This window comes from Hemitrygon akajei, chromosome 20 (assembly GCF_048418815.1).
Source record: "Hemitrygon akajei chromosome 20, sHemAka1.3, whole genome shotgun sequence".
In the NCBI taxonomy this organism is placed as follows: Eukaryota; Metazoa; Chordata; class Chondrichthyes; order Myliobatiformes; family Dasyatidae; genus Hemitrygon; species Hemitrygon akajei.
The window spans coordinates 59,893,440-59,919,023 of NC_133143.1; the positions used below are offsets into that span (position 1 = coordinate 59,893,440).

The 25,584-nt window shown below is 41.9% G+C and overlaps 1 long non-coding RNA gene across 1 annotated transcript; it reads right to left on the bottom strand.

Moving 5' to 3' along the window:
- Positions 1-5,397: 5,397 nt before the first annotated feature.
- LOC140713989 (uncharacterized) lies at positions 5,398-6,968 on the bottom strand. The gene is made up of 2 exons (XR_012095800.1): positions 6,669-6,968; positions 5,398-6,214 (listed from the first exon to the last, which is right to left on the bottom strand). It is a non-coding gene; the product is annotated as an uncharacterized lncRNA (long non-coding RNA).
- Positions 6,969-25,584: the final 18,616 nt, after the last annotated feature.

Consider the following 25,584-nt stretch of genomic DNA (forward strand, 5'->3'; position numbering starts at 1 on the left):
TCTCCAAACAGCGATACAGCCGAAGTAGTTTAGGAACCAGGCCAGATTCCCAAACTTTCCATGCCTGCATAATAGGTAATATACTTACGGTAGGAATAACAGTTGAAAAACTGGTTGATTAGACATAACTTACCATGCACGAAATCATGCTGACTATCCTTAATCAGTCCACGTCCATCCAAATACTTGTATATCCAGCGCCTTAGAATATCTTCGAATAGCTTTCCCACTACTAACACCAGATTCAGAATCAGAATCAGAATCAGACTTTAATCGCCAAGTACCTATGCACATACAAGGAATTTACTTCCGGCAGATGTTGTCTCTCTGCTCATAACAATAATAATGATAAATATAAATGAAAATATAGATTATACATACAGGTAGTGCAATCCAAGTAATAGTTAGCCGACAGTTAACCGGCAGTTAACTGTTCAGCAAAGTGACCGCAGTAGGGAAAAACTTCTCCAATGCCTATTAGTCTTAGACTGGAGGGATCTGAAGCGCCTACCAGACGGAAGCAGATCAAACAGTCCGTGCGCAGGATGGGAGGAGTCCTTTATGATGTTCCCCGCCCTCTTCTTCAACCTGGAAGAGTACAGGTCCACAATAGAGGCCAGGGAGACTCCAATGATGCGCTCGGCAGTCCTCACTGTGCGCTGTAGTCTGGTTCTATCCTGCTTGGTGGCGGCTCCAAACCACACAATGATGGAGGTGCACAGGACAGACTCAATGACTGCAGTGTAGAACTGCAGCAACAATTCCTGAGGCAGACTGTATTTCCTCAAGAGCCGCAGGAAATACATCCGCTGCTGGACCTTCTTCAGGATGGAGCTGATGTTCTGCTCCCACTTCAGATCCTGAGAGATGGTGGTTCCCAGGAACCTGAAGTTCTCCATGGTGGACACAGGGCTGCTGAGGACTGTGAGTAGCCTATAATCTCCAGGTTTCTGTTTAGAGCCTTTCTTAAACAGTTCTAAACTGTTTCAATGCATTGTTAGAATGAAGTGATCAGTTTGGATCAAAGTTCAAAGTAAATTTATTATCAGAGTACATCTACACTCAGTGGCCACTTTATTAGGTACACCTGCTCGTTAATGAATTGGATTGAATTGACTTTATTCCTTACATCCTTCACGTATGCTTTGACCCCTAAGATCCCTTTATTCCTATCGATCCTGCTTCACCCTACTGTGTCTGCACCCTCTTCACACTTCCAGTCACTTTGCTCTCCTTGATGGCACTTCTTTGCTCTGTCCATCCTTGCTCCTGGTTCATCTAGGAAGGTACGCTGTGCCTTCTCCCTTTCAGGTCTGTATCAGCTGCACATCATAGGTCGTTCAGCCCATCAAGTATGCACCCTTATTCTATCAATGGCTCATTTATTATCCCTCTCAATCCCTTTCTTCTGCCTTCTCCCCGTAACCTTTGACACCATTACCAATCAACCTCCACTTTTAAGTATACCCAATGACTTGGGCTCCACAGCTATCTTAAGCAATGAATTTCAGACTCTTTGTTGCAGAAAAACATGGTTAATTTACTGAACTTAGCAGAGTAGGAAATCAATAATGTTAAATGACAGCATCTAAAGGAATATAAAAGAACAGATGTAATGTTGAGGCTTTATAAGGCACTGGTTAGGCCTCACTTGGAGTATCGTGAGCAGTTTTATCTAAAAACTGATGTGCTGACATTGGAGAGGGTTCAAAAGGGGTTCACAAAAATGATTCCAGGGTTGAAAGGCTTATCATATGAGGAGCATTTGATGGCTCTGGGCCTGTGCTCACTGGAATTCAAATGTTGAAAGATCTCGATTGAGTGGATTTGTGAGAGAATGTTTCCTATGGTTGGGGAGCCTAAGGCCAGAGGACACAGCCTCAGGATAGAGAGACATCCATTTAGAACAGAGATGAGGAGGAATTTATTGCCGCAGGTGGCCAAGTCATTGGGTATATTTAAGGCAGAAATTGAGAGATTCTTTATTAGTCAGGATCAGAATCCGGTTTAATATTACCAGCATGTTATTGAATTTGTTGACTTTGTGGCAGCAGTACAATGTAATGCATAATGTAGAAAAAAATGTGAATATTATATATGTATTAATTAAGTAGGTAGTGCTAAAATAGAAGTAGGGTAGTGTTCATGGGTTCAATGTCCATTCAGAAATTGGATGACAGAGGAACAAAATTGTTCATCCATCATTGTGTGGCTTGACACTTCTGTACCTCCTTCCTGATGGTAGCAATGAGAACAAGGAATGTCCTGGATGGTGAGGGGCACCCAAGACAGGAAGGGACATGGGAAGAATGCAGGGATTGGGGCTGAAAAGGAAATGTTTCAGCCATGATGAAATTGCAGAGCAGATTCGATGGGCCAAAAGGCCTAATTCTGCTCCTCTATCTTATGGTCTTCTGTATTTTGGTGAAATTGTTATACCTTATCTTTGAAATGTGGACAGAAATGTAATAAATAGGTAGATACTTTATTGATCCCAAAGGGAATTACAGTTATACACAGATACAGTGGCATGCAAAAGTTTGGGCACCCTGGTCAAAATTTCTGTTACTGTGAATAGTTAAGTGAGTAAAAGATTAACTGATCTCCAAAAGTCATAAAGATGAAACATTCTTTTCAACATTTTAAGCAAGATTAGTGTATTATTTTTGTTTTGTACGATTTTAGAGTGGGGGAAAAAAAAGGAGCTCCATGCAAAAGTTTGGGCACCCCAAGAGATTTGAGCTCTCAGATAACTTTTACGAAGGTCTCAGACCTTAATTAGCTTGTTAGGGCTATGGCCTGTTCACAGTCATCGTTAGGAAAGGCCAGTTGAAGCAAATTTCAAAGCTTTATAAATACACTGACTCCTCAAACCTTCTCCCAACAATCAGCAGCCGTGGGCTCCTCTAAGCAGCTGCCTAGCACTCTGAAAATTAAAATAAATGATGCTCACAAAGAAGGAGAAGGCTATAAGAAAATAGCAAAGCATTTTCAGGTAGCCATTTCTTCAGTTCGTAATGGCAGTTAACAGGAATGGTGGAGGTCAAGTTGAGGTCTGGAAGACCAAGAAAACTTTCCTAGAGAACTGCTCTTAGGATTGCTAGAAAGGCAAATCGAAACCCCTGTTTGACTGCAAAAGACCTTCAGGAAGATTTAGCAGACTCTGGCGAGGTGGTGCACTGTTCTACTGTGTATGACCTTCATGGAAGAGTCATCAGAAGAAAACCTCTCCTGCGTCCTCAGCACAAAATTCAGCGTCAGGGTGCCCAAACTTTTGCTTCAGGCCCTTCTCCTTTTTTGTTATTTTGAAACTGTAAAAGATGGAAATTAAAAAAAGTAATCTTGCTTAAAATATTGAAGAAATGTGTCATCTTTAACTTTATGCCTTTTGGAAATCAAGTCATGTTTTACTTGCTTAGCTATTCACAGTAACTAAAATTTTGACTGGGGTGCCCAAACTTTTGGATAGAAAAGTTTGTATACAAATATTAGAAAATAAGTAAGAAAGAATAAAAAAATAAGTTACCTCAAACAGTATCTAACAGGAGAGGGTCATCACTTCCCCAGCTAGATCGACTCATTATAGAGCCCATTGGCCAAGTATAAGAATGACCTCATTTAGCGCTCTTTGAAGCAGTGCAGTTATCTTAGTCTATTACTAAAAGTGCTCCTTTGTTCAGCCAAGGTGGCATGCAAAGGGTGAGAAACATTGTCCAGAATTGCCAGGATATTCCCAGGGTCCTTTGTTCTACAACAGCCTCCAGTGTGTCCAGTTTGACTCCTTGTGGTGAACTACATATACCTGTCTGGACTGCTCCTGTGGCTCCTCCCACAGACCCCTGTATAAAGGCGATTGAGGCCTGAGCCCAGCCTCATTCTCCAGGATGTAGTGTTGTTCATTCTTCCAGTCCATAAAAGCCGATACCTCGCTTCTTACGTCTCAGAGTGAGTTATTGATGGTGCATCACTCCTATAACAGAGCCAGCCTTTCTAATCAGTTTATTGCGCCTGATGGCATCATCCCTGTTGATGCCAATACCCCAACACACCATTGCATAGAAGATAGTACTGGTGACAACAGACTGGTAGAACATGTGAAGGAGAGGCTGACATATGCCAAAGAACATCAGTCTCCTCAGGAAGTAGAGGTGACTCTGGCCCTTCTTGTACACAGCCTCCGTGTTGGTACTCCACTCAAGTCTGTCATCCAGGTGCACCCCATGTACCTGTAGGTCCTCACCACATCCACCACCTCACCATCAATAGTAATGGAGCAGTGCAGGCTTAGTCTTCCTAAAGTTCATCACCATCTCCTTTGTCTTCTTGATGTTGAGCTGCAGGTGATGTTTGCACCATTCGAAGAAGTCCTCCACCAGTCCTCCCATCATGCACCCTACTATTGCTGAGTCATCAGAGAATTTCTGCAGATGACATGACTCAGTGTTGTATCTAAAGTCCGAGGTATACAGGAGTGTAAGGACAGCACCTCAAATGTAACCAGTCCATTGTTTTCCCTGCTGGCAAAAGAATGACCGACAAGTACTTTTCTGGAAATCAAAAAAAAAACTGCAGATGGAAACAGATTAAAAATGCTGGATGAATTCAACTGGTCATAAATACTTGTCTTTTTGATATGGTGCAGAATTATGTCAATATTTTTTGCTCCATAACAGGACAAGCAAAAATCACCTTTATCTCGCACAGTGGTACACTGCTCAAAACAAGAATCTGTAAATCATGTCAAAAATGAAACTGCAACACACTTGATATGAGATTTGTTACATAGAGGAAACTACTGAGCTCTCTGAACCCAATACGCCTGTACCCTGGATCTCCTCCACAGAAATAACTTGAAAGATGTCAAAAATGAACTGCTTTTATTAAATTAATGCAAGAACACAACAAAAAAAGATTCAATAACATATTTCATACATTACTTTTCTTGGGTACTGTTCATATTTCTGTCTAATCAAGTTGGATTTATGAGGTTTTACCTCCACAATCAATCACGTTCACAGTTATTGAAATGTTGACTTATTGTTACTTCAAAGATCGATGGAAAAGTAGGAATTACTGGACAATAATAAGAAATTACTACACTGGTCAGAACCATTATCTCTAACAGTGCAGAGAGAACATGTTTAAAAACAGTGCAACACACACAAAATGCTGGAGGAACTCAGCAGGCCAGGCAACATCTATGGATAAAAAGCACAGTTGATGTTTCAGGTCGAAACCCTTCGGCAGGACTGGAGAAAAAAAGTCGAGGAGTAGATGTCAGCTTTTTTTCCTCCAGTCCTGCCATAGGGTTTTGACCCAAAATGTCGAATGTGCTTTTTACCATAGATGCTGTCTGGCCTGCTGAGTTCCTCCAGCATTTTGTGCGTGCTGCTCAGATTTTCTCTTGTTTGATGTTTAAAAACAGAACAGATATCCCTCAAGGTGTTGGAAGTAAAGGGAACATCTAACATGTACCTGGAGAGATTCTTACAGGGCAGTACAGAGCAGAGGTTCTACCCAACCCTTCTTATCTCATGGACCAAGATCATTAAGCAAAGGGTCTGGGGACCCCAGCTCGGGAACTCCTGGTATAAAGGGAGTTGTATACTCTGTCTATGGAGAGAAAGAAAGATGGGAGAGACATAAGTGGAGAAGGGAAGCAGGAAAGACAGGTGTGAAAGACATTGTCCATCTGACAAGAGTAAAGAGTGGTAAAAAGTGGCTGAGGAGGGAGGGAAAGTGAGACAGATACAGAAAGAACATGAGAGATAGATTTAGATTCAGTCCTAGATCTAGCCTGTTCTCCTAATTCTTTGCACTCCTAATCCCAATTTTGCTGCCCATCCTGCCGCCTCCTCCCTTGGCATGGTATTTTCTCAGACGAATACAACTGGAATGACGACCTCGTTAACATAGAACACTGCTGACAGTGTCACAAAACATGTGGCCAGGGATCTGAGGGGGTGGGCCCTAAAATATTGGAAGGTGCGGGTGGTTCAGGTCCTTTGAACTGGCCTGCCTCCAAGTGCCAGTCCCCAGCCCTCTTCTTCTGATGCCTCCTAGTCCAGGATTGAGGGCTTCAGTCAAATTCAGGGTAGACAGAAGGGCTGGAGTATTCTCCATACACAACCTTCCCTTCGGGGCTCTCAGTGTTCCAGGGACGGGAGAGGGCCTCACCCCCTTCTCTGGGTGACAGTTCTTCATCGCTGGAATCCTGCTGGGACAAGGTATGGGGAGCAGGATAAACAAGTAATGGTTAGTCGCAATGGAAACAACCCCTTGACATTCACTCCCACTGTCCATAATCCAAATGGTCCAAAATTCTTTCCATTCATTTTCACTGTTCTTATTCCCAATGGAACCAACTCCTTCCCATTTACTTCCACTGTCTGAAATTCCAAGGAACAAAACTCTTTACTAATGACTTCCACTATCTAAAATCCCAATGGACACCACTTCTTCCCAATCACTCCCACTATACCCATCTCTTCATTTACCACCACCGTTCACAATCTGAATGATCTCAACCCCTACCCATTCACTCCAACAGTCCATAGCTCCAATGGACCTGACCCTCTCACATTCACTGCCACTGACCACAATCCCAATATGCCCAATCCCTTCCCATTTGCTTGCAAAGTCCATACTCCTAGTGGACTCCTACCTACCTGTTTGGGGAGGTCACGGCTGAATTTATAGAAGGAATTCAAATGCCTCTTGTTGGTTGGGCCCTCTCTCTCTTCCTTTACTCTCTTCCTCTTGTGAGTGCCCCCCTCACTGGGCGTAGGACTGTCTGATCCTTGCGAGCTGTGCTTGGCTGCTGGGGTTTCCTCTCCATCTGGGATCTGGCCGCTTGGGGGGTTGTCCAACAGCATTTCCTCACCTCCTCGGCTTTACCCATGATGGACTGGGCTGTATCCACTACTTTTTGCATGATTTTACATTCAAGTGCATTAGTGTTTCCATACCAGCCTGTGATGCAGCTGGTCAATATACTCTCCGCCGCACATATGACTCTGAGCATAAGAGAGGGAGAGGAGGGGACACTAAGGACCAATGTAAGTGGGAAGGGCAGCCTTTAACAAATGAAATAAGACACCAGTGTAAAACCGGATTAGTAGGGAAGTGGAAACCTGTAAATAATACACTGCTCATACTTTAGAGGGCATGACCTATAAGGAGAGATTGCACAATCTTGAATTCTTCTCTCTGGAGTACTGGAGGCTGAGAGGAGACTTGATAGAAGTTTAAAGGCATAAATAAGGTCCCCAGTCAGAATTTTTTCCCAGGGTAGGAAGCTTAAGGGAGATGTGTGGGTCAAGTCTTTTTATGCAGAAAGTGGAAGGAGCCAGGAAAGGCTGCCAGTGGCACTAGTAGAAGCAGATACAATAATGGCAGTTTAGATTGACACATGAAAATGCATGAAATAGAGGAAAATGGATCATGTGCGGGCGGTAGACATTTAGTTGAATCTGGCAGTGGTTCAGACATCGCGGGCTGAAGGGTCTGTTCATGTGCAGTGTTCTACCTTCTGGGTGAAAACATGACGTACAAGTTGCAGCTTATAAAACTAGTGAAGCTTATAGAGGTATGCAAGATTATGAGGGTAAAGATAGGGTAAATACACACAGGCTTTTTCCCCCCAAGGTTAGGTGAGACTAGAAGCTAATCATAGATTTAGGATAAAATTTGAAACCTTAAGGGGAATTTAAGAGAAGTTTGCTTAGGGACATGGATGAAAAGGGTATGGAGGGCCATGGTCCAGGTGTGGGTGGATGGGACTGGGCAGAAAACCAGGTTGGCACAGGTTTGATAGGCCAGAGGGCTTGTTTTTGGCTGTAGAATTCTATGACTCTTAAGTCATGCAATATTTTATTTGCAGTTACTGATGATGAACATTTTCACCAAAGATTTATTTCTAGATTTTGCTGTTACTTCACTAATGAATTTCCATACTGTTATCTAAAGACCACTGCCACATTTGATGTGCATACTTATGAGAATCAATGTTCAAAGTTCAAAATAACTTTATTATCAAAGTGCATATGTGTCACCACATACTACTCTGAGATTCATTTTCTTCCAGGGATTCACATTAGAACAAAGAAATCCAGTAGAATGAATGAATAACTATAAAGTAATTGATGAACAACCAATGTGCAAATACAGAAAAATCAAACAAAAATAATTGTAAGTAACTAAATAATTTCTCTGAGAACATGAGTTATAGAATCCTTGAAAGTGAGTCTATAGGTTGTGGAATTAGTTCAGTGAAGTTCTCCACACTGGCTCAGGAGCCTGATGGTTGAAGTGTAATAACTGTTCCTGAACCTGGTGGTGGGGGACCTAAGGCTCCTGTACTTCCTTTCTGATGGCAACAGCAAGAACAATACTCTTATTGATGCTTGGGGTGAATATGAAGTCACCTACCTACAGAAAAGATATAAAAAAGGTTGAAAGATTACAGAGAAAATTTACACAGATGTTGCCAAGTCTGGAGGACCTGAATTATGAGGAAAGATCGAATAGGTTATGACTTTATTCCTTAGAACATTGAAGATTGAGAAGGAGATGTGATAGATTTGACGAGGGGTATGAATAGGGTAAATGCAGGCAGGCTTTTTCCATTGAAGTTGGGTGGGATTACTTCTCGAGGTCATGGACTAAGGGTGAATGGTAAAATATTTAAGGGAAACATGAGGGGAAACATCTTCACTCAGAGGGTCGTGAGAGTGTGGAACGAGCTGCCAGCACAAGTGGTGCATGTGAGCTTGATTTCAATGTTTAAGAGAAATTTGGCTAGGTACTTTTAAGAGATAGGTACATGGAGCTTAGAAAAATAGATGGAAACAATATAGGGAAATTCTAGGCAGCTTCTAGAGTAGGTTACATGGTGAGCACAACATTGTGGGCCGAAGGGCCTGTAACGTGCCTGTAATGTTCTATGTACATGGATTTTAGGGGTATGGAAGGCTATGATCTGGTGCAGGTCGATGGGAATGGGCTGTTTAAATGGTTTGGATAGAACAGATGGGCCAAAGGGCCTGTTTTTGAGCTATACTTTTATATGACTGTATGACTCCATGAAATCTTGCCTCATGCAAGGCTTTGTAAAATCCTTGTTGACTCCCTTTTTTTTCCTATTTCGTAATAATCCACATTATGCTGTATTCTCTCCCTCTCTCCATTTACTAACAAACATTTTTACACCTTATCATCCCGTTTCCTCTCTATTGGCCGAGGAGTGTGAGTGAACGCAATTGTGCCTCAGTTGCTGTTACATAAATCCTCCCCTGCAGCTGAATCAGCAAGCCATTATCTGTCCTGAATTGTTCTGCTGTACATAAACATCAGCAGCAAGATGAAGCCGGGGTGTGTTACTGATTTTCTTGCCTTCCATAACCACAGCAGCCGTGGATTACAGAGGATGATTGTGTAGGCTCTGTGCACCCGAACAGCAGTGGACAGAGACCACCATCACCTCTAATTTACCACATTTCCACTGGCGATGAGTTCGCTTTTTGATCCGTGGCACCCATTTATCACTCAGCTGGTCAGGCAGCATCTATGGAGAGGGATAAATAGATAATGTTTCACTCCTAATGAAGGGTCTCAGCTTGAAATAGTGACTGTTTATTCCTCTTCGTAGATCGGGCATTCCCAACCCTTTTTCATGCTATGGACCCCTACCCTAACTGTGGGGCCCATGGATCCCAGGTTGGGAACCCCTGTCGTAGATGCTGCCTGACTTGCTGAGTTCCTCCAGCATTTTGTGTGTGTGTGTGTGTGTGTGTTGCTCTGGATTTCCAGCATCTGCAGAATCTCTTGTGTTTATTTATCACTTGCTGCGTTTTCTTTCTAATGGCTTCCTGCCATGCAGTTGTTTTCAGAGCATCCACTGGGAGCCAGTGCTGAATAATTAATATTCCTAGCCCCATTAAGTCCAAAACAGGTGATGCCATGTAAATGGAAGATACCCGCAGAGGAAAGTCCACATGGAATTCTTTCTATTCCATAACAACTCCCACGATATATGTTGCAAACTTGCACAAAATTCACTCACTGCTCTGATTGTTCTGTCCCTCTCTATTCGATAACAAATATTACCACAGGATGGCCACAGAACGTAGAGTTGTTCTCTTAATTAAGCACTGTGCAGGAAGAAGCACCCACTGAGAGCTAATGGCAGAACACCAATGTCCTTGATTTTCTGTGCACTAAAGTAAGATGATTAATCTGGGACCACAGCTCCCAGAGTTACACTTATTTTTATTTAGAGACACAGCACACTAACAGGCACCTTCGGCCTATCGAACCCCTACCACTCATTACACCCATGTGACCAGTTACCCTACTAATCCAAACTGATACCCCATTCAGATATGTCTGTCCATGGCCTTCTCTGCTGTCAAGATGAAGCCACACTCAGGTTGGAGGAACAACACCTTATATTCCATCTAGGTAGCCTCCAAACTGATGGCATGAACATTAATTTCTCTAACTTCCGTTAATGCCTGTCCTCCCCTTCTTACCCCATCCCTGATTTATTTATTTATTATTCCCCCCATTTCTCTTTCTTTTCTTTTCTCTCTTTTTTCTCTCTCTGCCTCTCGCACAATCACCCCTTGCCTGTTCTTCATCTCCCTCTGGTGCTCCCCTCCCCCTTTCTTTCTCCCTAGGCCTCCCATCCCATGATCCTTTCCCTTCTCAAGCTGTGTATCCCTGTTGCCAATCAACTTTCCAGCTCTTAGCTTCATCCCTCCCCCTCCTGTCTTCTCCTATCATTTCGGATCTCCCCCTCCCCCTCCCACTTTCAAATCTCTTACTATCTCTTCTTTCAGTTAGTCCTGACGAAGGGTCTCGGCCCAAAACGTCGACTGCACTTCTCCCTATGGATGCTGCCTGGCCTGCTGTGTTCCACCAGCATTTCGTCTGTGTTTCCCTACTAATTCATATGTCTTTGGAATGTGGAAGGAAGCCCACAGTCATGGGAGGAACAAACAAACTCCTTACAGACAGCAGCGGAAAGTGTTGACAGGGGTCAAACATAATTGCAGTAGCTGCTACATTACTGCGCCTTTCTCTGAGCAATTCATCTTGCTCAGACTGCCTGATTACTAATTGATCAGAATCAGGTTTGGCATCACTGGCATATGTCATGAAATTTGCTGATTACCCCTCATACTCAGCAACGGCACTCATTACAGACACAGGACTGCTTTGCTGTGGGGCGGATCTTCCGCCTAATCAGCTCAGCAACAACGAGGCATGTCAAACTATTTCCAGAAGGCTGGTATTCGCTGCCCCGGACACTTCTGTAGCTGCTGCAGGGGGGAACGTAACTGATTCAGGGAGAATTGATGATATGACACATAGATAAGACATCCTTCAGTAAAAGCATTTAAATTATTTAAGCCTTTAACTCCAAAGTGGCACTCTGAGTCTCGTTTGGCTTTGAGCCACTCCAGAATTTGGTCGATTACAGACACCAATGCAAAGTTCCTGACTGAAATAATTACTCTACTTTAGAAACAAATTGACTTGACTTTATTACTCACATCCTTCACATACACGAGGAGTAAAAACCCTTACTTTGCATCTCTGTCTAAATGTGCAATTTATAGTCATTTGTAATAAATCGTATGTACAACAGGACTGTCAACATAGCATAGAAATACAGTTGTGTCAGGATAAATTAATCAGTCTGATGGCCTGGTGGAAGAAGCTGTCCCGGAGCCTGTTGGTCCTGGCTTTCAAGCTGTGGTGCCGTTTCCCGGGTGGTAGCAGCTGGAACAGTTTGTGGGTGGGGTGACTCGGGTCTCCAATGGTCCTCCGGGCCCTTTTTACACACCTGTCTTTGTAAATGTCCGGAATAGTGGGAAGTTCACCTCTACAGATGTGCTGGGCTGTCTGCACCACTCTCTCAGAGTCCTGTGATTGAGGGAATGTAATGAGGTGCTTGGTAGGGGGAGGATTCAGTTTTCACACACTATACAAATGAAGGGTCTCGACCCAAAACACTGACTCTCGATTTCCCTCCACAGATGCTGTCTGACCCATTGAGTTTCTCTGGCATTTTCTTCATTCACTCCAGTCTCCTGTGTCTCTGTCTCCTCTGGCTCTACCTGTGCACTTTCATTTTCTTTTGTAATTTACTTGCTTTATTTCAGCCTTCTTTCACGTTGTGCGAGTACATCTTGAATCTGTCCCCAAAAATGGGAGATGTATAGTGCAATCAACTTGACCTCATAATCATTCCCAGCAGTATAATTGGTAGGGAGGGGAGTAAGATATAAATAGGCAGATATAAATATATTCCTCTCTTTTAAAGATTAACTTTATTTATCACAAGTACATAGAAACATACAATAAAATGCATCATTTGCATCAAGTCAGTGAGGACTGTGCTGGGTACTTCTGATGCCAACATAGCATGCCCACAACTCACTAACCCTAATCTTTGGAATTTGAGAGGAAATCCATGGGTCTCAGGGAGAACATATAAACTCCTTACGGACAGCGGCAGGAATTCAATGTTCAAAGTAAATTTATCATCAAAATACATACAGGTCACCATAAGCAAGTCATTTTCTTGAGGCATACTCAATAAATCCAAAATATAATAATGACCATAATAGAACCAGTGAAAGACTGCACCATCTGGATGGACAACCATTGTTCAAAAGACAACAAACTGTGCAAATTCAAAAGAAAGGAAATAATAATAAAAATATAAATAAATGCATACATACATAAGCAATAAATATCAAGGACATGAGATGAAGAGTCCTTGAAAGTGAGTCCATAAGTTGTGGGAATATTTCAGCGATGGGGCAAGTGAAGTTGAATGAAATTATCGCCTTTCATTCAAGAGCCTGATGGTTGAGAGATAATAACTGTTCTTGAATATGGTAGTGTGAATCCTGAGGCTCCTGTACCTTCTACCTGATGCCTGCAGTGAGTAGAGAGCATGTCCGGGGTGGTGGGGGTCCATGATGATGGATGCTGCTTTCTTGCGACAATGCTCTGTGTAAATGTGCACAATTGAATGCCAGTCACTGGCACTGTAAACTGATGAACTAATTGCTGTGTTACTTTGCTGCTCTTGTCGATATACTGGCAACATAAAATAACTCAAAGTTTCCCAGTTCCTCCTCAGAAATGCAGCAGCTGGTTTTCCTTACTGGATATTAACAAATTAATCCTGCAGCATGCACTCCAAATTGAACTGGACAAAGATGGAATGTTTAACACTACCATTGTAACAGTTAATCCTTCTTCCGCAGTTCATAAACAGAGACCAAATTTTACAATTTGCAATTATGCAAGCTGTTCATAACAATTATGCAAGTCGAGATGGGAAACTGCTTCCTGTTTAAGTTCCTGAAAAGATTACTAGCTGCCCTAGAGCTACCGTACAGAAGGGTTGTGGGCTTAAAATGCACATTAAGTTATTAAAGGAATTGCATCACTCTGTTAGCAAATAAGTTAACTATTTGAATTATAGTTAATGTGTAGGCCTCCGTGATAGACCATGGATTTGCATCTTGGGAAGTTTCCAGGGCGCAAGCCTGGGCAAGTTTTTTTTTATGGGAGACCGGCAGTTGCCCAAGCTGCAAGTCTCCCCTCTCCACACCACCAATGTTGTCCAAAGGAAGGGCATTAGAATAGAACATAGAACATAGAATAGTACAGCACATTACAGGCCCTTCAGCCCACAATGTCGTGCTGACCCTCAAACCCTGCCTCACATATAACCCCCACATTAAGTTCCTCCATATACTTGTCTAGTAGTCTCTTAAACTTCACTAGTGTGTCTGCCTCCACCACTGACAATAGTTAATGTAATATTAATTTAATATGAATTTAAAAAACTAAAACATGCCCTAATAAGTAATATTGACAATGGATGCTACATGATTCACCAGCAGATACCACAGCAGTGAAGCAGTTAGTGCGACACTTTTCCAGTTTAGGGTGGTCGAGTTCAGAGTTCAATTCCAACATGTCTGTAAGGAATCTATACCTCCTCTCCATGGAATGAATGTGCTTCCTCCAGTTGCTTCCCACAGTCCAGGACACACGGTTAGTATGGTTAATTGGTATGTAAATTGTTCATGATTAGACTAGGGCTAAGTTGGTGAGTTCCCGATGAAGGGTCTCGACCCAAAACATTAACTTTTTACTCTTTTCCATAGTTGCTGCCTCACGCATCTGCCAAGTCCCTCCAGCATTCTGGGTGTGTTCTTTGGGTTTCCAGCATCTGCAGATTTTTTCCATTTATATGGATATCAATTTCCCAGTTTAATGGACTGACTGGAGATCTTTCATGGCATCCTGAGAGATCATATGTTCCCAGTTTATCCAAAAGACAACACCACCCTCAATAAGTAAACACTGTCAAAAATACAGTAATCACCTTCAATAGGATGGTAAATTCCCCAATAGAATTGCTTAAATTTCACATGAAAAATGAAATTTGCATACAAATCACAAAGTACATGGAACTGCTAAAAGTCAGAGGATAAGAGCAAAACTTGCATTATTCAAAGTAGTTCCCGTGTGATCTCTCAACATACTCACAGTGATAGAAGGACACCTTGTGGCCATTACTCACAGTTAAAGTACAAGGTAAGGGTTGGTTTTGGGGTGATATAATTTGCAGAGCAGACACAATGGGCCAAATAGCCAAATTCTGCTCCAATATTTTATGGTTCTATCTTATATCTTATGATCAATAACTACAGCTTCAAATGTATGGAACAAAAATGTCTGTCCACCAAAGGCGAAGCATATATTTTGTAGTTTAAAGTAAATGAGTGAAGAGCTGGAGATGGTTTAGTAGCAAAGGGCTACCAATCAAATCGGTATAGTGGCTTCAACAATTTCCAGACCTGCAAAATCAGATTACAACTAATGTGAATTTTCTTGAGCTGAAGCCTAGAAACACAACCCAACTGATTTTCCAACCACATAGCTACTGTGGCTTTAGAGTGTGTTTTGTCAACTGACCCCGTGTAAAACAACATGGGGCATTGTCCGAAACAGCTCCACTTCCATTTAATTAAAATATAGCAAAGTAGGATGGAATGCAGGCTTTCTTTATCAAGTATTATATTTTCTGTGCCATGCCATTGCCGTGACTGTGAATGAAACCACTTGAGGGTAGATATAGGGAGTCACTCAAAAGAGAGAGAGGGAGACCCAAATTTACAGCACATTTTTAAATGTTAAAGAACAAAGTTAAGAAGACAATTTCTATAGTTACAATGCCCTTATAATGCTTCTTTTGAGTTATGTGTGGTTTTTCAAATTCCTTGGTCTTCCCACCAACTCATCCAAAATGAGTGTTAATTTTTGTGGTCTCTGAGTTGTTTTCCTGCACTGGGGTATTGATTGCATTCATGCATATGCAGATATATCAGTCAGTTGGGTGTTCCCTGGTGTGCAATTTACTCTAAAGTGCAGCTTCGAGAAAACGATTGGTCTGAGCTGGATTTTAAATTCAATCTACAATCTATATTCAGATCTGAAGGTTGTTTGGTACTGAAGTTAATATTTGCTAATTTGTTAATATTGCATCTCCAAAATACAGGTCCCTCCTCTTGGTCCTTCTGGGCAAAAATAACTTTGTTCCAGGAAAGGCCAAACTCAAAGGATGATCAGTATAAAAGGGGGCAGAGAAATTGCACTGAACTTTGGACTCCCTTTCCCAATTACCTATTCGATCCCTCTGTGGATCGATAACTACACTATCATCCCTAATGGCTACTCACAAGCTCAATGCAGCGATTGTTCCAGAAATTTGACCAACTGTATTTAAAATGCAGCTTTGTCATCCGTGTGCCTGTTGCCTCCTTCCCTGCTGGTCGGTCGTGGTTTACCTGTGTTCTTCTTCATCTCTCTGTTCATTGAAAGCTAAAACTCGGCAGTGGTTACTCTCTGGTCAGGGGCACCAGCAAGGTAAATGTATCAGGCAATAGTTCACACTCCACGCCATGGCAGAAGATTATCAGAATCTTGACTCTCAGCTCATCGATGTACAGGAGGAGTTGGGGTGGTTGTATAGTTTAAACTTGAGCCTAGTGTCTCCACTGTCTACCTCACCGAGTCTGAACACAAACACAGGTGCCGTTCGTCCGGAGCTCTGCTTGTGGTTCTCACCTGGAAACGAAACCAGTTTTTTCAGTCAGCTCCCTTATCACGGCTTGGTCACCTGGCTGTGGGACGACTGCGTTGTCTCCCTTTGCCTCTCTCTGAATTGCAATATGTTGCTGCTGCTTTGCTCGATCCCTCAATGTGTTACCCTGATTACAGCGGACTTTCACACCTCCATGTAATCTTACTAAATTGGCAGTTGTAGTTTCTCTAGTACTCTTGTAATTTCTGCTGCTTCTCGTTCTTCAGCTGTCCTCCTCCCACTGATGTCTGCCCACTTGTTCCCTCTCTGCTCCATACTATCCCCTTTCTTGTGAGCCTTTACTTTAGCCTCAGCTCCCTCCTCAGGCAGCTGCACTACTTCTAACAGCTCCTGACTGTGCTTGGCCCCAAGCCTTGGGACCTCCAGACATGATCTCCACACATTGTCCTGTCTCTCCACCCTGCTTGATGCTGCTGTCTGTCTCTTTATCAATCATTTTGGCTGCACTGTGGGTCACACATGTTCACTGTCCCTGTCTTGTCCTCTTTATTTCTCCTTTTCCCGAGTCTATGATAGCTCCTGCCTCACTCAGTGTGTCTATCTCCTGGATTGTACCTTCATTGTTTGGGCACTCCCGGATATCTACAGGAACCTGCACTCCCTCAATCTCAAGAACCTGGGGCTGACTTCTCTCTACCCTCATTGTTTCACCTCCTGCACAGGTAATGTAAATCGCCTCTCCAGTCGTGGGCAAGGGAAGATTAGTTATCAATACTGACAACCCAGTGTCTATTAACATTTCACATTACCAGCCCCCTAATGAACCTCTTGTGTAGATCCGTGGATGAGCAGCACTGGCAATAGAGGCTGCTCTCAGCAATTTGTCTGACCTCACCAGCTCCAAAATCTGGTCAGCAGCTGGATTGGAAAGAGAGGGTGCTGCTGTCGATTCTGCCTGCTCTGGAGAGTAATTTTCACACTCTCTTCCTTTTACAGGACACTGCCTCCCGCCATGGCCCGAGAAGCCGTAGCTGTAGCATGGCACCTCCCACATCTATTCCAACAGTTCCTTGCTAAATGACCCGTTTCCTGGCACACAAAGCAAGTCCCCTGTGACATCACAGCAGCTACATTCACTACAGCCACTTTACCACTTCTCTTCCCCCTCCTCTGGTTTACCTCACCGGCCCATGATACTATCACGGAGTAGTTCGATCCCACCACTATCCCCAAATCTATAACTTCCTGGTGGGATCAGCTCAGGACTTTCATCAGCATTTTCAGGAAGACTAGGCTGTCACTCCCTGGATTATCCAAACTTAAATACTCCTCCTCAGCTCGATATTGACATTCTGTGTGATCGATGGCTGGCTCATCGGCTCTCTTAATCACCGACATTATCGTTCCCTAGTTACTCTCACCTTCCCCCAGTAACTGCCTCATTTCACCATTAAAAAAACAATATCTCTCTTCGTTGCAGGTGTTCCTGGTAGTTGCCCATGTGTCCTCCTGCACCCCCGGGTAATACTGTCCCACATATTTGCTGGGCTCTTCACTTATACCAATACAAAGGTGCATCTGGTGAAACTCAATCATTTCCTTGAGCTTATACCAGAATTCTGCTTTAATTGAGGGCCACCCTGACCAAATGTTCTGCTTCTCCCCGGAGGTGAAAGGCGTGTGGATGGTCATAATCAAGGTCAAGGGCAGGTTCTGGTCATCAGGGTTCTCGACCTGACGTCGCCTGACCTCACATCCTGACAGACATATCTGAGTATAGCCTTCCCCTCAATTGGCACCACACTAATTCCCACTTTATGCAAAATATAAGTGATGGATAAAAACTAAACACTACACGCTTAAAACTGGAGAGTACATACTCTTCAATCTACCACTTAGGTGTGTCTGAACTCATAATGTCTGTTGTATTCCATTGCATTTAAAACCTGTTACACCGAAGTTACAGACTTATTCTTAAAAAATACATACATACACACACACACATTTTATAGTGTGTTTGTGATACTTCGGGAACAGATTTAAGTGTGAGTACTAATCTTAAAAAAAATACTCACCCACTTGAACTGTGAGATTATTGCTGGGCACACAATGGGATACGAACATATCCCAGATGAGCCCCCAAATGTTGTGACTGTGAATGAAGTCACCAGAGAGAATTAGCTGGTAGATATTAAAGTCTTTATTCAGGACAGAAACACACCAGCTTACAGCCTTTGAGGTCCCCAACCTAACATTACAGCACATTTTTATATGTTATAGAAGAAAAGTAACAGGACAATTTCTGTAGTTAGAATGTCTTCATAATGCTTCTTTTCTTTCTCTGTCCTTCAATATGCCCGAACACTGATCTTTGTTGGATTTTGACATCTCACTCCACTTGTTTGGCAGTTTGCACCAGATCATGGTAGGAAACAGCATTTTCATTCCAAGTTGCTTTCATTAGCTTCACCACTTTGGAAACATCTGGTTTCAAGTCATTCATGACTTGAAGGAGCCAAATGTGAATTCTTCTATAATATCTTCAGTTGTTCCTTGAACTCCTGAATAGTTGATCAAAACTGTCCTATAGTGGCCTTCATATTCAAAATCATCCTCCGAATCCTTTTGTGGTCTAGTTGTAGATGGCAAACCTCCTGTCTGCTTTCATAATCTCCTTTTTCTTTCTTGTGTGCTTTTCATTCCCTTATTTTTATTTAGGCAATTACCTCATCATTGTCATCATCAACTAAGTCACCAGAGGTCTCTGTTGAGTCAGTTTTACATCTATTTTGTAGTTCCTTGAAGTTTCCAAGTTGGCGCTGTTTCTATGGACTATTCACCGATGGCTGCATTCCAACATAAGTGACACTACTGTTAGATGATCCATTGGGTTGGCAGAACCGTCCACCGAAGGTCCCTGCTGTGCATCATAATTTTAGTCATAGAAAGTACAGCACAGAAACAGGCCCTTCAGCCCATCTGGTGTGTGTTGAGCCATTTAAACTGCCTACTTCAATCAGCTTGCACCAGGACCATAGCCCTCCATACCCCTACCATCCATGTATCCATCCAAACTTCTCTTAAACATTGAATTCGAGCTTGCATGCACCACTTGTGCTGGCAGATTATTCCACACTCTTTCGACCCTCTGAGTGAAGAAGTTTCCCCTCATGTTCCCCTTACACTTTTCTCCTTTCACCTTTAACCCATGACACATGTAGTCCCACTGAGCCTCAGGGGAAAAAGCTTGCTTGCATGTACCCTGTCTATACCCCTCATAATATTGTATACCTCTATCAAATCTCCTCTTCATCTTCTACATTCCAAGGAATAAAGCCTTAACCTATTCAATCTCTTCTTATAACTCAGGTCTAAACACAGAAACATCCTTGTAAATTTCTCTGTACTCTTTTAACCTTATTTACACCTCTCCTGTAGGAAGGTGACCAAAATTGCACACAATACTCCAAATTAGGCCTCACCAATGTCTTATACAAGTTCAAAATAACATCTCATCTCCTGTACTCAGAACTTTGATTTATGAAGGCCAAAAGCTTTCTTAATGACCCTATCTACCCGTGAGGCCACTTTCAACAGATCATGGACCTGTATTCTTAGATCACTCGTTCAGTTAACGAAGAGATTCTTTTGTTAAGACTTTTTACTGTCTCTATCATGCTATCCTTTCAGCATGTTACACATTTCTTCCTTTTCCCCTAACTGATTAGTTAAATTATTTACTTGCTCAGTCAACACACCATGTGCTCACTTTAGTTCATACACTTGATTTTCTAACTTGACACGTTCACGTTTAAATTTATTTATTTGACTTCCTAGCATGGCACGTTTATGCTTTCGTAGCTCTGATAATGCTGCCAGTGTCCAGTCAGTTTTATTTCCCAACAACATTTTCTGAATCTCCTACCATATCTTTTCAACATCACTCATAAGCTAAATTTCACTAGACTCGGCCTCAATGGCATAATTTTCCCTTTTTTTTTGTTAATTGCATCAAATGCTAAAACCCTCCGTTATCTTTTCTCTCACAGCTGGAGATTACACAGTTTGTTTCTCAACTTTGTCCATTGTTCCAGTTCAATCTCAACGAGTACTTTTCACTTGGATGTCAATCACAGTTATTAGAATTGCAACCCAAAATGTGTGACTAGAGTTACAACTGAAGGTATAATAATACTAGGGCTCTAACCTGAAACATCAATAGAGTCACAACCTGTAATTCTGCCACTGATGCACTCAAAATATCAATAGAGTCAGCCCATAGTATCTGTAGAGTCACAAACTGAAATATTTTAGTAGAGTTGTGCCCAAAAGGTATCAATAGTGTTGAAACCCAGAATATTTAGCATGCATCCACCACAAATAACAAAGTAAAATAGAGTATTCTTGTCACTCCTAAACTTCCTTTAGATAGTACACTGAAGCAAAATCAAATGATTTCTCTGACAATTCAGGAATAGAGGATGCTCTTGTTAGCATAGCATAGAAGTGTACAGCACAGGAACAGGCCCTTCAACCCACAATGTAGTGCTGACCAGCTAAAACGCAAATCAAAAACACCCAGACACTAATCCCTCCTACCTACACAAGATCCATATCCTTCCATCTTCCTCACAACCATGTGCCTATCCAAACATCTCTTAAAAGCCTCTAATGTATTTGCTGCTACCACCATACCAGGCAGCACATTCCAGGTATCCATTACTCTCTGAGTAACAAACTTACCCCTCACATCCCCTTTGAACCTACCCCATCTCATAAACTCATTTTGGACTTCCAGCCAGGTACAGGTATTGAGCTTAACTGACATTTCGATGACAAATTCCACCATCTTCATCAGGGATGATGCCTGGGCATGTCTAGTCTAGTGGTATTATCCCCCCCCCCCCCCCAACCCCATCATCCACCCACCCTTCCTGATTGGTTAGTCCTCATCCAATCAGGTTTCTGCTGTCCAATCTTATTTACAATTAAATTGCAGATCTTACTTAGAGTGAGACCTTTGTCTTTGTTAAAATTCTTTTCTTCTAGATTTATTTTAATGGCTTCCTTCACCTGGCGGTTCCAAAAGCCAGTGGTATGACACAGAAGTCTTGAGCCATTGAAGTCAATCCTATGGCCATTGCAAATGCAATGTTCTCTGCTGCCAGCTTCTTCGGGTAACCTAACAGATACACCTCCCATGCTCCTGGATGCGGGTTTCCACTGTGCATTCTGTCTGGCTGATACACGCTGCTCTGCATTCACAGGGAATCCTGTAAACACCAACAGTCCAGCAGGACTTGTGGAAAGAGTTACAGCTAACATTTTGGGTCTGAAATGTTAACTCTCTCTCTTTCCACAGATGCTGCCTAACCTTCTGAGTTTTTCCAAAATTTTCTATTTTTTTGTAGCAGATTTCCTGTGCCTGTGGTTTTTGATTTCCAATGATAATTGCAGATCTACAGACTTTTGATATTCCCCCATTAATAATTTGTTGTATATGTGTCTGGGGGCAATAGTGTCTTTTTTTCTTCTGCTTTTCCATATTTCTGTCTATACTTATTCCACAGCAGGGTCCACTGCATGGTCCTCTATGTGCTACTCACCACACTGCTAATGCTTCATTTACATAATCTGATTAACAAAGGTCAGTGATATTAAACCTGATTCTGATTTTGATTCAATACAATGCGTTTAAAAATGATATTGCAAGCTCATTGCAATTCTGATTGAAAAGCATGTGTGAATTAAGTGCATGTTGTAACTGCAAGCTGGGTTAATGAAGACAGAGTAATAGTCAACATTCATACCTTTCAATACTTCACAGCAATTGAAGAGGCAAATCAACAGTTCCAGCCATTCCTTGGACTTACTGAGGAAAACAAATAACAGTTGTTCAGACTTTGCTGTGAATTCTTGTATCACGAAGAGGTGATTTATTTTCTTGAAAACACTGTAAGCAAATTTTGCTTCAAGTGTTCTTCAGTGTAAAGTTGTCTTTGATGTAATTTCTGGTATAGGTTTGGTGTAGGAGAATGTACCTCTACATAACTGGACCATGAGCAAGTGAGCATTTAATAATTTTGGCAGCTGCTTTCCATTGACACTAATGAAGTGATTTTGCTACTGTATCCCAACCCATTCATAGAGTCATAGTCATAGAGCGCTATAGTACTATGCTGCCTCGTCCCATTGCCCTGTACCTGGACCATAGCCCTCTATTTCCCTCCCACCCATCCTTGCAGGCATACTCTATAAATCCAATGTAGAATTATATCCATAACAGGATCAATGAAAGAACACTCCAGTTTCAGTTCAACCAGCGTGCAAAAAACAACAAACTGTGCAAATAGAAAAAGAAATAAGAATTATAATATTAATAAGCAATAACTATCAAGAACATGAGATGAAGAGTTCTTCAAAGTGAACCCAAAGGCTGTGGGAACATTTCAAAGAAGGGGAAAGTGAAGTTATTTTCTTTGGTTCAAGGTCTTGTTGGAACAACGATTGTTCCTGAACCTTGTGATGTGAGTCCTGAGGCTGCTGTACTTTCTTCCTGTTGAGAGCAATGAGAAGAAAGTATGTCCTGGGTGTTGGGGATCCCAGATGATGGATGCTGCTTTCCCATGACAACATTTTGTGCAAATGTGCTCAGTGATGGCGAGGGCTTTACCTGTGATGGACTGGACCGTATCCACTACTTTTTGTAGGAATTTCTGTTCAGAGCCATTGGTGTTTCCATACCAGGCAATGATGCAAACAGTCAGTATACTCTCCAGTACTCATCTATAGGAATTTGTCAAAGTTTTATATGTCATGCCGAATATTTGCAAACTCCTAAGGAAAGCAGAGGTCCTCCTGGTTGCAGGGTAATAACTGTTCCTGAACCTGGAAGGGGGGGGGGGGGGGACCTAACATTCCTGTAGCTCCTTAAAGAATGTCAATTTCTAGAGACTTGAAATGTAGTTTTTTTGGGGGGGCTGTAAATGAGAGATGGATTTCCTGTTGCGCTTGGAGGAGAGTGTACTGTAGGAGAAAGGAAAGGAGGAGGGAACTCAGCGGGAGGTGATAGACAGGAATCAAAATTAAAATGGCAGAGATGCAGAGAAATTTCTTTAGACAGAGGGTGGTGAGTTTGTGGAATTTGTTACCACAGGGACGCCAGGTTGTTTGGTGTATTTAAGGCAGAGCTTGATCGGTTCTTGATTGGACACTGCTTCAAAGGCTATGGGGAGAAGGCCGGGGAATTGGGGATGAGGAAGTGAAAAAAGGATCAGCCATGATTGAATGGTGGAGCAGATTCAATGAGCCAAATGGCCTAATTCTACACTGATGTCTTATGGTCTTATGAAAAGATCACAGTGGTCCTAATTCTAACTGAGATGTAATTTATATAATATTTATGTTATTTTCCATCCTGCAGGAAATTATGGAAGAGAAATGTTGTGTTTCAAAATACACCTGTATCTGGAAGGTCCATCTGCTGGTGAATCAGTATCCTGGCAAAAACTACACCATGAAAACAAAAGAACACTCCAAGCAACTCCATGAGAAGGATATTGAAAAGCACAAGTCAGGAGATGGATACAATTAAATTTCCAAGTCATGGAATATCCCTTGGAGTACAGATAAGTCAATCATCAAGAAATGGGAAGAATACGGAGGAGCTGTATATCTGTTTAGGGCAGTCTGTCCTCAAAAGCAGAGCAACTATGCAAGGAAGGGACAAGTGAGAGAGGCCACAAAGAGACATATGACAATTCTGGAGGAGTTACAAGCTTCAGTGGCTGAGATAGGAGAGACTGTGCATACAACAACTGTTGCCTGGGTGCTTCACCAGTTGTAACTTAATGGGAGAGTGACTAAGAGAATGCCACCTTCGAAGAAAACTCACATGAAATCTCAGCTAGCGCTTGCCATAAGGCATGTGGGAGACACTGAAGTCAGCTGGAAGATGGTTCTATGGTCTGATGAAACCAAAATTGAGTTTTTTGGCCATCAGACTAAACACTATGTTTGGTGTAAGCTGAATACCACACATTATCAAAAGCACACCATCCCTACCATGAAGCATGGTGGTGGCTGCATCACGCTGTGGGGATGCTTCACTGTACAGGACCTGGAGGCTTGTGAAGGTAGAGGGTAAAATGAATGCAGCACAATACAGGGAAACCCTGAAGGAAGACCTGATGCAGCCTGCAAGAGAACTGCAATTGGGGAGAATATCTGTTTTCCAGCAAGAAAATAACCCACGCATAAAGCCAAAGTTCCACAGGAATGGCTTAAAAACAACAAAGTTAATGTCTTTGAATGGCCAAGTCAAAGTCCAGACCTCAATCCATTCAGAATTTGTGGCTGGACTTGAAAAAGGCTGCTCAATTAAAGTCTTTTCTGTTGATCAGTGTCAGAAAAGCCAAATTAAATTTACTGTGATACCTTTTATAGGTACTGTATGATTTTGACTAGATTTGTAATGGAATGTAGTTCTTTGAACAGTTTAAAATATCTTAGACTCTCAGCATTTCATAAAGAATAGAATAATTAGTACATTTTGCAATTAATATTTTCAGTTATAATCAGAAATATTGTTATTTACTACGCTCTATGCTCTAAAGTCAATTACAGATAATAATTTAGTTAGAGCACTAACTTTGAAATGACACATGAGCTATAGTCAATGTACATTTTTTTCAACCTCATATTAGTTAAGTAATTATGGCAATGAAAGTGATAATTTCAGAAGACGTTCTCAATGTTTTCTATGTCTGTGAAAGTCCAATTTTTAGCACAGAGGCTGAAAACTACCTTTCTTTAAAACAATTAATATCTTAAAACCTGATTTTAAGCCAGCTAGTATTGTTGATTCTATACTAACACTTTGGCTTATCTGTAATATTTATGTTTACAGATAAATGCAATGTTTTCATTTTCCTTTTAGATTTGGCACCCAAGGTACCTGTTATTTAATATCTCCATTAAATAAACAGTTTTGTTGGCTTGCTGAATCAATTGTGACAAAATCTCTCTTTCTGTCAAATCTTGCCAGAATTACCAATTGAATGTGGGCTGACAGATTACAGGTTTGCAAGGAAGTGTTTGGTGAGTTCCTGAGACCCTGAAACCAATTTGGAAAGGTGTGATGAATCTTTGTGGACGTGGCAAATTCAACAAAGTTGCAGGGGGTGTTTTTGGTGTGCTGAAATTAGTTTAGTGTTCAGTCAGGATCCAGTCTATATTTCTAAGGGCAGGATAAACAGCTTTCGAGGATTTGGATCAATGAAGGAAAAGAAGCACTCTGAAGTTGCTGCTGGGTAGTTTATTAGAGTATAATAAGTGATTAGAAAAACATGAGGATATACAAAACACTAAGTCTAAAACAATGTGTAAAATCATTGATAAAAGAACCAAGTCCCACTGCTTACTACTAAGTGATGCAAAGGATT